Here is a 13579-nt window from a genome sequence, read left to right as displayed (position 1 = left end):
CTATACCCAAGTACACACACACACACACACACACACACACACACACACCCCTGTGGGATAATAATGTATACGTTTTGCCTAGGCTTCACTGCAACTAAAGACACAGAAATTGCACCATTTGAAGATGATGGAAAATCACACCACACCACAGGGGCTGCGAAGCAAACTGCACTTTGGTCCAATTTCTAAGCGAGCCTGCATCTGCCCCCCAACACACACACACACACACACACACACACACACACACAACCCAAGGTGAGGTGGGCTAAAACATAGTATCAACCAGCGTCCAATATACAATTTTATATACTGTGATTTAGTTTCAAATCTGAATTGTTGGCCTCAGTTAAAATTCATACCTTTTTACATGCACCTCTACAGTTCTTTATTACTGGCAAAGTAGCACAGATTTACCACTGCAATCATGTTTTGCTGTGTAGGCCTGCATATAGAGAAATAAACTGCTTTACACTGTCCCAGCAGCACAGACCTGTGTGACTCCCCGTCATCCTGTAAATACATTATAGCTATTATTATAGCAAAGTAGCAAGCTGCATTCAATCTCGCACTGGCCCCGAAAGTGCTATTTTTATCTAGGCAATAAGGTATCTAACAAGCTTCAGTCACTCACCATATTATGAAAGCACAGGACTATACTGTGACTATACTATACTGCATATAGGCCGTTTTTTTCTTTTCCATCTTTTTTTATATTACTTGAGGGAGTCTATACACTGAAGACCAAGTGTATATACATCGTCAATCAACAGTGATTCTTGAGTATACAATCTATTGATTGATAAATAGAAGTGAGTCTCACAACAGTTATCCTTGACAGGCATCCGTACAAGGTTCTGTATAGTGTTGTACATGTATATTCCACTGTGTCAAGCAGAAAGTCAGTAATTCAAAAGAACAGAACAGACATATGGAGGTGAGCCTTGTTGTGGAGCCTGATGGCTACTGGCACAAAGAAGTATTATCAAGTCAATCATTTAGAGAAAGGTTGTTGCTGAGATGAGCTTCAGACCATGGCACCATGCAGGGTTTTATACCTTGTTGTATACGATGCTGTGCAGCACGTGCCAAAAGTAACTGCTCTATGAGCTCACAGTGTTACATCTCTACTCTTTGACAGAGCATCCCATACCAGCACAGATGATGTGTTGTCTAGAAAGAAGGACCGGGGATCATTTGCTGCTGTGAATGTACAGTACTGTACAGTACTACACACAGAGCGGCGCTAGTATCTCCCGGAAGGGATCATGTGACTGACAGGAAATGAGTGATGATGGATGATGGAACTGTGGTGGAACGGAAATTGCAGAATCCATTTGGGATCTGCTGGAGGACTGGAAAATAAATCCACTGAGAACAGTTAAGTGTTCTCTCTCTATATATAGCTGAATCAGCGCTTCTGAATGTTGGTGCAGGTTCCGTATAGCTTGGACCTGTATACCAACATAGAAGTGCAGAGGAGAAATCAAGTACAGTAGAGAACTGATTCATCAACCCATGGTAATGGTAAGCTGTGTCAATACCTGGTGGCCATATCTGAATGGTTAGAGAGCCCGCCTGGGAAGCCAAAGGTCCCAGGTTCAATTCCAGGCCTCAGCAATGTGTCAAAGTATCCCTAAGCAAGACACTTAATGTAACCTCTAGTCTAACTGCTCCCCGAGGGGCTGTTAGAGGTTAGCATCCACTGCTCTGTGATGGATTAATGGAAATACCTCATTTGCAAATATACTGTACAGTGACATATAGCAGAAAGGAGTACAGGCTATATTATTAATGATGTTGTTGTTGTTCTGATATTTGCTGGTAGCCTATTAATACAGGAGCAGATAGGGTCAGTGGTGGAAGAAATACTCCCATTTCTTTACTTAAGTACAGGTCAGGTAGCAATATCCCCATCTAGAAATTCAAGTAAAATGTCTGTATTCACTATTTGTACTTGAGTAACAGTAGAAATGGCATCAAAATAAAATAGTCAAGGTAGTTGACACCTTAGAAGAGCTGAAGTCGAATGACATCAGCTGGAGAAGCTGGTCTGACTGGAACTATATAGGTTCATAGGTTCCCCCCCATTCAGATATTACACTTTCCCGGGGCGCAGTCAGAAGAAAGCGAAAGGAAAGAGGAAAAACATGGGACAAGACAAAGAAGACTATTAGGACAACAAGAGCTCAGTCTGTGGGAGGCTAAACACACACGTCACACACACAACCCACAAAACTGAAACTGAAAACAGCGAGTGAACCTAAGAGTCCTCTGCAGTGAAAGCATGTTTTTAAAAGTCCCTATAGGGTGGGGGCAGCTTTGATCCTCAAAAGGAGTTTCTTCCACAACTTCGTTGCCAACACAGCAAACTGAGCAAAGGTACGGTCGCCTGAACTTTACTGTGCTAGACCATGGAGACTTCAACTGGCTGTCAGATCGGAGTGACCTGGATCTGGGAGATTGGTCTAAAAGTTCCACCAGGAGGTACATCATGTTTATTATGTCCTCAATGTGTGCAGAATCGTTTAAGTGCCCCTTTTAACGCTCTTGCTCAGAGACATTTCAATTCCCAAACTACCCACTCAGCAACGGCTATCATCACACTGAAGCAGACAGACCTTAATCCTCCAAACATGGAAACCTTTTTGCATCGTACAACAGCCAACATTCTCTTCAAAGTCCACCGTGTCCTTGCATGGCATATAGAAAACACTTTCACTCTATTCTGGGCAAGTCATAATCTATGGTGAGCATTCAGGTAAATGTACAGATCTAAAAGCATACAATATGTCACGTTGTGAACTTGCAATGCATTGTAAACGTATAGTTATCAGTTATTTTTAGCAAAGAGATTTGATGCAGAAGGAAAGAAGGAGATCCTGGGGGACCCTGGTCAAAGAAGTAGGGTTTCATTAGTTAAACAAACATAATTATTCTAAGCACATCTAGCGGTGGCTTCTTCCTAACAATCATAGAAATATCCTATACTCCTACGTGTCTATAACACTGGTTCTCAGCGTGTTATCGGGGACCCCTAAGGGTCCTTGAGGGGGTTCCAGGTGGTCCCCATACTTATAGGAAGTATGCACATGGATCTAATTTGGATCCATTTGAATACTTCAGAGACTTCAGAGAATATACTTCGACAATCCAGTCATAGCCTGCCCTATATTGATCACCAATGGTGGGAATGTCTGGGCGAGGCTATGAGAAGCGATGCAGTATCACTTTATTCACTGTGGAGGTGAGATATATGTCTCTAAAACAACTTTTATGTTTTTGTGTGTGTGAGTGTGAGTGTGAGTGTGAGAGAGAGAGAGTGTGTGTGCGTGTGCGTGTGCGCGCGTGCGTGCGTGTGTGTGTGTAGGTGTTGTGTGCAGTGAAATAGTGAGAATGGGAGGAAATGATTGGACCAATGCCCAAAGGATAGCAAAGTGCTGTTAGCGCACATCATTGGTGATGATGGGGGTGATGGGTTAGTGAAAACAGGAGGTGTTAGTCACTTAAACCCTTTTTACAACAAATAGCGAAAATAGCTGATCCACAACCCCATGCATTGTGAGCTTGTTGATCTGCTATTTTCATTAGTTTTTACTGCGATCAGTAGCTACTATAGCTTGTATGCTGTATCCTATGTCCTACCCAGGATACACCAGTACATTTACTCAAGTACTGTACTGTACAATGTTCTGTAGGCTACTACTCTTGAATTATTGTACTGTGTATACGGTATTGTACTTTTTACTCCACTACAATTTTATGAAAACTTGAGTTACTGGTTTGAAGACTTAATATTATACAGACTGACCTCATGCTTCATTCAATGCATGAGGAGTCAAAAGGACTTATTTTCTATCAATTAAACACCCCGTGAAGCCTTGAATTCATGCTCATCTCTATTGGTCATCAAATTATTGGCTTCGGAATGTGACAATAACCTAAAAATCTCCATGAACAAGCTGGTCGCTTTGCGACGTGTTGTGAGCGTGTAGATCTGCTATTTTCAACCGGCGAAAACTAGCCTTCTCAACAGGCCCGAAAATTAAGTTTAGTTTAGTTTATTTGATCTTCCTTCAGTTTCAGATACAAAATGTAAAGACAATGAACGTAAGCTGGTATGAAAACAAAACCAAAAAACATCAAACCCTGTATACACTCAAGACACTGCCCCCACTGACACCATTAGATCTCCATATATAGAACTGACCTGTTCTGACATTCAATGCTTTAATGCCCATGTGTTTAGAACAGAGGCTCGGGGGTTGATATTTGGCTCGCAAACAAAAAGAGGTATAAATAAGCTCAGTTGAAATTCCACTGATTTCCCCACCCTGTCTTCATTATTCAAATTAAAGCTGTGGATAATCACATTCGAGGTGTCACGTGTAGGTGAGGTAAGGACCCAAACGCAGGACAGCCAGGCATGTAGTGTTCAAAACCATGAATTGGTGTTTTAATACAGAAGACAGGTTAACATGAACACCTTAAAACAGACTGAAACAGGTGACAGGATACAATGGGCTAGATTTTGAAGGTGCGTTTTACCTATTACAGTAATATGAGCTGGGGGCGTGAGGTATGTCATATTGCAATTTTAAGCATGTTAAGAAGCGCTTTCGACACCCCGTGGAGTGCGCAAAACGGCCTTGAATTAGTCATGGGAGTGTTTAAGGCGTGTTTGAGAGTTACCCAATCAACATGTCCGTACTATTTTCTTTACCAGTCAGCTGATGTCACATACGGAATGCGCACTTTGGGGATCGTTATTATTACATTTCTTCAGGCTGGCACCATAGAAGACATGACATATGACTTTGTCACATTTGGGTTAATTATTCCTATTGCACTGCATGCTGTCACCTTTATGCCTCAAAATAAGTTGTTTCTATTGAGAAACACCAGTAAAATTATATTTTAATTTAAATTATAATTATATTATATTTGAAATGAGTAATGAGTTGAATGCGTGGTGCGTATGCCCGTGATGGTATGGTCTTCGCTCGTAGCATTTTATTGAAGAAGACTTGGATCGAGTGTGATACAGCGTATGAAAGCAAACCTCTCAAGGATTATGGAGATGTTTTTATTTATTTTTAAGGTTGAGAAATGAAATAATTATGGTCGTTTCTAATCTCAACCTTTCAAAAAGAATGGATGCGTCTTTTGCTGGCTGTTGCCATGTCTCATAGAAACAAGTAAATAGGTATATAAAAATAATCCCAAAATAAGCGCATATAACAGGGGTCTGTAACCTATTTTAAATGAAGTGCCATGTTTTTATTTTCTAGATAGTGAGTCTGCTATATCCAGATTAATTTTAATGACACCACATTAAAATAAAAAACATATTTTGATTGTCCACAAATATAAAGTCCTTCCATCTTTTTAAATATTTTCTTGCACATTGTTATAATGATCATTATATATCCGCCTGCAGTCAGAGTTCATAGTTTTAATGAATGAATGTGATTCATTGTGAGCTGGTAGATCTGCTATTTTCAAAAGTAACATTTTAATTACATTTTTGTATTAGCCGTCCTTAAGTTGGGCAAATGCATTAATCTGGGGATCCTTGACATGGGAATGTGCTGTGTGAGGATCACTGGTTTAAACAACATTAGGAGAAACCTTTAGAAACAAGAAAAGCAACCACAACTACCAATATTTACAAGCAACTTTACAGAAAAAGAAGCCGCTTATAATAAACAGACTTGGCAACACTCCAGCAGCGTCCCAGAGCCGCTCAAGTGTAAAATCAAACAGTGCTTTAAATTCTTTTTGCGTTTATGAGGTGCCTAGACCCACGTCTAATCGTTATGCGCAGGTCAAGGGGCTTAATAGCAAATTGCGCAAAGCGAAAATAATTAACATATGGACACTCCCACAATGCTAAAATATTCAGCAACGTCGTATTCCATATGTGTGTGCGTTCAACACGGGACGATAAGGCTTTCATAATACGATTGTGCGCAGAGCGAGGCCAATTTATGTATTACCACATGGTAAAACGCACCTTCAAAATCCAGCCCAATGACTCAACCAGGACTGACTGGGGAACAAGACTGATATACACATGAGGGTCAATTACAAAATGAGACACAGCTGGAGCAACCAAACATAGAACCATGGAAACTAGACCAGGGAACAATACATAGAAATACAAGACCTAGACTGTACAATGAATGACAAAAGTCTGTGACTGTGACAGGAGGATTGAACTAATTGCATATGTCAATAGCACGTATAGAAAAAGGGTAAATGCTACTCGTGCTACTCTTTTATATCTTCGGCAGCTATAGTATCATTCAATGTTTTTTTAAAACTGTTGGAGGAATGGGGGGCAAACAGTATTACAAAAATAATTACTTTTACTTTGCTATCTGATCCTGCAGCTCATAGACTAGACTTCTTTTTGAAAAGATTTGAATGTGGGAGACAGGTGAGAAAGGTTGAGAATCAGATTAGACTTATTATTTTTGCTTTATTTCTACTTTTAGAGGTTATCATGATCTACAGTATATGGTTAATAATGTCTTACAGCAGGGGTATTCAATTAGATTAGGCCGGGGGCCACAACTGTAGAATGATTGTGTGTGGGGGGCCGCACAGTGTGCGCGCGAAGCGCGGAAATTTGTGGGTTCTCAAAATGCTTTTTGTGCTCAAACACGAAGATTTATGTATATTTCCGCACAGTAATGAGCAGGGTAATATGTCTATACAGGTATATGCCACCTTAGAATAGATGTAGGCCTAGACCTATTTGACAGTGCATAAACAGCATTGCTTTGACATTAACGACCATCAGCTGGACGGACACACACACACACACACACAAACATTACATAGAGCAGTGATTCCAAAGTGGGTTTCGGGGTCCGGGGACCCCCACGGTCCTTGAGGCAGTTCCAGGGGGTCCCCAGGGAAATGGTTTGGAATCAAATGGACCCTTATGGGTCTGTAACTCTGAGAGTGTACAAATGGAACCAAATGGACCCTAACAGGGTTTATTATTGTGAGAATGATGGCTTCCATTTTCGCAACTTTTCAGGACTAGAAAGCCTGCAGTTTCTATTAGCTTGGATTCTCCATTGATGTCACTGTGGGTTTCTGAACTGCCCACAGCCCTCCTATGTGACACAGACCGAGTAGAAAAAAACGTGTCATTTTATCATGATTATTAGTGAGGACCTATTATGAAGATAGGTTGAAAAGTGGTCCTTTAATGATTACCGTCATTATGGTAATCTCACAATTAATATCGCACAAACCATACCTGTAACTTTTATCAGCCCTATTATTATTCTCCAAAAAAAAAAAAAAAAAAAAGTTTTTTTTTTTTTTTTTTTTTCTTTTTTCAAAATTCTTCCAGGGGCCACAAGGAGGCGCTCCGCGGGCCACATGTGGCCCGCGGGCCGCCAATTGAATATCCCTGTCTTACAGTATGTTTGTCAGCAATGATGCTACCTGTCCTGTGTGTGGATCAGTGGCCTCAGCTGATTCAGATTGAGTCATTATAATTATTGTGATCTAGCAACAAATGAAACCACATAAGATTCACAGCTGCAAAATATGATAATTAAATCAGTCTCATTCCTCAATCACATGCGAAGCCTGAAGGAGAATTGACAAGATAGCTTTCATCTGTGTCACTGTCAACACAGAGTCTGAATGGAGTGACATTAACATTTTCATGTCAAGGACCCCCTAATTGATACTGTATATTTTGCCACAGACCCCCATTTTAAAAGATTTTGTGCCAGAGAAGATTTGAAGATTGTCAAGATTTGTCAAACTATTTAAATATATATGCGTTGTGATCCTATATATCTGCTATGTTCATAGCTGAAAATTAAAAATGTTAGCTTATTGTAAGAGTTAAAACTTTTCCTCATTTTGATGGAGACCCCCCCCCCCCCCCCCCTCAAGGGCCCTGGGGTTTTTGACATCCAGTGATATAAACAACGTTATTTATAGTTTAAGATGACAGGCTAGCTAACCTAACCTCCAAATGAACCCCCTAATGAGAGATTTTTGACGGGTGCAAAAGATCAGTGATCTGCTGAGAGACTGATTCAAGAATAATGTTGAGCTGGATATTTGACTCCATACGATTCAACCTTTATACACTAATGCACCTCAAATTAAATTGATGGCTCGTTTTATGGACTGATGTTGATGGCACATCCCAATCACTTAGCATACACTCTCCCTGCACACACGCACGCACGCAGTCGTCGTCCCCCCCCCCCCCCCCCCCTCCTCCTCTCTCCCTGGTTGTCTATTTTCTACAAGACGTGACGAAGTGTGAGACCATAATATGAAAACAATAAACAGGCTATTTAGATTTAACCAATTCTTATTGCATCCTCGGCAAGTTCTCCTGTAAAATGTGAAACACCATGAAGCTGCTATTTGAGTCGGGTTGGCGTAATTCAATTTGTGCCTGAATTCAATTTTGTACTCATAGCCCGGGCAGTACACAGGGGGAAAAGGAGGGGAACCTTAACCCCATAACAACACACAAATAATTCAGGGCAACCCAATTATTTAGAAATGAGAAGGAACACCTCCACGCTATTCCCACTTGACTATAAGAGTGATTGCATTAATCTGACTAGAATTTCGGCCCCCTTCGGGGGCCTCATCCCAGTGTCGTTGCAGCGCAATATGGGAAGAAGGAGTTGACAGACTCCACTTCATGTTTCAGCTGTGTTTTTAAACTCAGTAGTGTGCCCTGCACATGTAGTAACGGATGGGTTATAAATTATTATAGTACTGTACTGCACTCCTTAGTATTGCACTGTACTGTAATGTTGTCCTCTGTACTGTACTTTACTGTACGTCGTTACTGTACTGTACTGTACTGTACTGTACTGTACTGTACTGTACTGTACTGTACTGTACTGTACTGTACTGTACTGTACTGTACTGTACTGTACTGTTGTTAGTGTTGTTATTGTTGTTTTTCTTATAATGATTATTATTATTATTGTTATTATTATTACATGCATTATTGTTCTGATGTGAGCTTGTTTGTAAATGAGTGAGTTTACAAAGAAGCTTATTGTTAGCTAAGCTGGCCACTTAAGCACCCTGACCACACCCAGCACAATGACATTAGCACCCCTGGCTAGTTACAGTAGCTGGCCACTTAAGCACCCTGACCACTGCAACAATTACATTAGCACCCCTCCCCACCCCAAGGATGGCCTATAGGTGAGGAATGTTGTTTTTCCAGTTGTAGATGGGAGATCATTAAGATGCTGCTGGATCCTGTATTAAGATGCATCCTTACTTCCTTCCTTTCAAGCAAGGGAATTTAATTGAATGCCTGGAAATGTACCTGTAATTGTTTTGTCTGTAACTGTAGAGTTTTTTCCACTTTTGATGTAAGGGGGCAGAGAGGTTGATTTAGGGGGGCAAACACCCCTCCCCCCCCCCTGTGGCGCCAGGCCTGCAAATCCAGAAGTATAATTTCCACTTTTTAAAGTCCATGCACTGTAGTGAATAGCATTTATCCATTTAGATATATTGAATTACTTATTTTTACACAGGAACATAATGTGTGTCTTTACAATAACTGTAATGTAACAATAATACTAATAATGTAATAATTATGTAATTAACGAATTAAATGACCTTATTTTATTCTGAAGGCAACCGGATGTCTTAAATTAGCTAGCTCTCAAACAGGAATTTCTAAATTTGCTTATTAGACGGAGCCAACTCGCAGGCAGTGCCTCAGCCCAGATGCAAGAGAGGATCGTTACAGGATTGTATAGGACACCAGTTTTGGTGTGACACAGACGGCTACCACATATAGCTTCATACTGGGTGAAAGTGTCCTTCCAAAAATTATTTTGTCGCTCGAAATTCTTATTCACAATGACATCGAGTTGATGTGTTTGTGTTTTTAGGGTAATTGTTGCATAAGCGCTATTTCGCACTCGAGACCGGGCCATCTCCCTCCCCTGTGTCTGAAGCAGCTAGCATGGAAGCTATATGGATTATGGAAGCTTTCCCTCCGATTGCACACAACCATGCCGTTATCCACGCGTCCATCCGATTGCTTTTAATGTAAATGTCCCATCCACTGAGCAAAAGCGATATAAGCGCCTTATTCATTCATTCGATTCATTTGGGTGTGTGACATGTGTGGGGCTGTGCAGTAGTGCTGTGGGCTTTCGGACGGAGCTGCTGTTCGAGTCGCTGAAAGGGGGAGGGGACTTGGGATGGCAGTGTAGAGTAGGCACGACATTGAGGGGTAGAAACCATCCCGGTCGCGTGGTTCATCTAACGCGTGTGTCACTGTGAAGGACTGGCCCCATTAAGTGAACGTAGTTGGCGACAAAGGAGCAGTGAAAGGGGGAGGGGGCTTCGGATGGCAGTGTAGAGTAGGCACGACATTGAGGGGTAGAAACCATCCCGGTCGCGTGGTTGATCTAACGCGTGTGTCACTGTGAAGGACTGGCCCCATTAAGTGAACGTAGTTGGCGTAGTAGACGCCAACATGACGATTCTGACGTAGGCTGTAGAGGTTGAGCAATAATAGCGTGTTTGACAAAAGTAATATTTAAACAGTAAATAAGACATTTTTGGCGAATGCAATGTAGTCTATATGTTTTCTGGGAGTGTGCAGGTTTTATTTTGCATATAGAGATGTGTGGTGAAAGTGTGGTTCGGTGGGAGAAAGCTGTTGGATAAACGGCCATGTGCTTATGTACCCCTGTCTATTAGGGTAGCAGGATACTGTACTGCACTCCTTAGTATTGCACTGTACTGTAATGTTGTCCTCTGTACTGTACTTTACTGTACGTCTTTACTGTACTGTACTGTACTGTACTGTACTGTACTGTTGTTAGTGTTGTTTTTCTTATAATGATTATTATTATTATTGTTATTATTATTACATGCATTATTGTTCTGATGTGAGCTTGTTTGTAAATGAGTGAGTTTACAAAGAAGTTTATTGTTATTATTATTATTATGATTATTATTATTAGTATTGTTATTGTGATTATTACATGGATTATTGTTGTGATGTGAGCTTGTGGCTGACTCACTATCTAGAAATTAAAAACATGGCACTTCATTGAAAATAGGTTACAGACCCCTGTTATATGCGCTTGTTTTGGGATTATTTTTATAGACCTATTTACTTGTTTCTATGAGACATGGCAACGCCAACAGCGCAGCGAAAGGCATCCACGTCTTTCTCTTGTGAAATGCTGAGATTAGAAACGACCATAATTATTTCATTTCTCAACCTTAAAAAAAATATAAAGACATCTCCATAATCCTTTGGAAGTGTGTGTAGCAAAAGTAGTCGGCATTGTCATGGTTGAAAGTATTCATGCAACACTGACGCTGTAAGCTGTGTGATGCTAACGCGCTAACACCGTTAGCATGGTCTGTGTTGGTCAAAGGAAAAAGGATAGATATGAAACTACTGGTCAAAATGTCATCCAAAACACAACACCTAAAATCGGAATGTGATGGTGACCTATTGAGCACAAACAGACAATCATGATTTGCTTGCTGGACCTATAATTAATTTATGTGCATTACATTTCCACCTCGCACATATAAATCAAAAGCAAGATGGATGCTAACGCGCTAACACCGTTAGCATGTTCTGTGTTGGTCGGAAAAAGGATAGATATGAAACTACTGGCCCAAATAAATGTCATACAAAATACAACAGCTAAAATCGGAATGTGATGGTGACCTATTGAGCACAAACAGCCAATCATGATTTGCTTGCTGGACCTATAATTAATTTATGTGCATTACATTTCAACCTCGCACATATAAATCAAGCCACAGTGCAGTCAGAGAGTAGTTCACAGGTCACACACAGGAGCAGTGAAAGGGGGAGGGGACTTGGGATGGCAGTGTAGAGTAGGCACGACATTGAGGGGTATAAACCATGCCGGTCGCGTGGTTCATCTAACGCGTGTGTCACTGTGAAGGACTGGCCCCATTAAGTGAACGTAGTTGGCGTAGTAGACGCCAACATGACGATTCTGACGTAGGCTGTTGAGGTTGAGCAAGAATAGCGTGTTTCAGAAAAGTAATATTTAAACAGTAAATAAGACATTTTTGGCGAATGCAATGTAGTCTATGTCTTTTGTGGGAGTGTGCAGGTTTTATTTTGCATAGAGAGATGTGTGGTGGAAGTGTGGCTTGGTCGGAGATAGAGCACGAATGAACGGCCAGGTGCTCATGCACCCCTTTCTATTAGGGTAGCAGGATGCGAGATCTGTGTCAAGAAAAGGTGTTTCTCGTGGTTTGTTGTGTGCAGGAGACGAGGATCACATTAGGTTGACTAATATTATCCCATTCTACACGGGAACCCCTTTTGGTGTTTTAACTAAGCATTATTTAGCTGCTATTGAAAAATAGCCGATCTACAAGCTCATAGCGCCCCACCGAGTGGCATGCTATTTATTTATTTCGACGTCAGGCCTCAACCCTGATTCGGCTCAAACAAGGGGTTAAACTCATTTCACTCCTATTCCACTAAAATGTGGAACGCCCTACAAACAGCAAATGTGAATCCCTAGACTCCTTCAAAACCTAGGCTGCAATTCAAAACTGGCCCCTGTAAGTCCCCTCTATATTTCTATACTGTACATATTTTCCATTTTTTCTGGATGGAGGACACTGATGTAAACAAGTCTTAGTGCTTTTTCTGATTTTATCCATTTTGTATTGACCTGTAGGCCTATTTTGTTGAACTGTACCCATTCTACAAACTGTTAATAACCATTTTTCAATCAATCAATCAAGCACCCTTCAGTCCCACGTTTTACTTTACTTCACATATCCACTAGGGGGTGCTGGTGAAAACGGCACAGTCAATGGGGGACTTTTCATGGGCAGGGGGAGGTCCATTTGGAGGAGTAAAAGACCACTAGAGTTAAATTAACACTGAGGATTTTACTGTGTATAGTAGAATAAACAAACAGCACCACAGCCCATTGATACACATCTGTTAAACAGATGTCTGTGTCTGTCTGACAAGGAATAATTGTCTCCACCAGGCCGAAGGCATGGGGAGAGAGTATGTTTTGCACTCCGTCCGTGTGTATGGTGTATTATGAATCATATGCATATTCATAACTACATGGTTAGTCATAATTGTACATATAACTTTAACTTCTGCAAGCCATTTCTCCCTGCATCTCCCTCCAGTGTCTCACCAAAGTGCCAACCCCAGGGGGGTCCAGGAGGGAAAATCTAAAATATCGGAGTTGGAACCTGAGACCTTGACCAGGCCCATTTACCCGCTGAGAGCTGTTCATGAGGTGGACAGCCGCTGCCCCCGCTGGCGGGGGATTGGGTCTTAAGAGGTTTTGAAGTCTATTTGCATATCAATTGTATCAATTCAAAGGGCTTTATCACTGTATCACTCAGGGTGTCAAAATAGACCACCTGGGGCTTTGGCCTTCCTGATTGACTGATAAGTGACAGAGCCATTCTTTAGGGTAGGAGGCTATAGTTTGTCTCTATGCACACGCACACACACACACACACACACACACACACACACACACACACACACACACACACACAC

This window comes from Protomyctophum bolini (genome assembly GCF_963924005.1).
Source record: "Protomyctophum bolini genome assembly, chromosome: 15".
Lineage (NCBI taxonomy): Eukaryota > Metazoa > Chordata > Actinopteri > Myctophiformes > Myctophidae > Protomyctophum > Protomyctophum bolini.
This window is presented reverse-complemented; position numbering follows the sequence as displayed.